Below are 246 nucleotides of genomic sequence, written 5' to 3'. Positions count from 1 at the left end.
GGAAAATAAGGACTTATTAGAAATTAATAATAATTAATTATTTCAGAATTGAGAAAAACAGTTTTACACTTTAAAGCACGGAACACGTGCGGCAGACCCTCCTGCAACCGGTTAGTTTGCCTCAATTTGACAATTCACGGACAGGTAAAATCTATTCACGCAAGAAGCAAGAGGCACGAGAGGGCTTTCGCTTCAAGCCGTTTTTCACTTTGTCGCCTTTTGGATCCCTGTGGTTTTTGTCCTTGT

This window comes from Penaeus monodon, chromosome 21 (genome assembly GCF_015228065.2).
Source record: "Penaeus monodon isolate SGIC_2016 chromosome 21, NSTDA_Pmon_1, whole genome shotgun sequence".
Taxonomy (NCBI): Eukaryota; Metazoa; Arthropoda; class Malacostraca; order Decapoda; family Penaeidae; genus Penaeus; species Penaeus monodon.
This window is presented reverse-complemented; position numbering follows the sequence as displayed.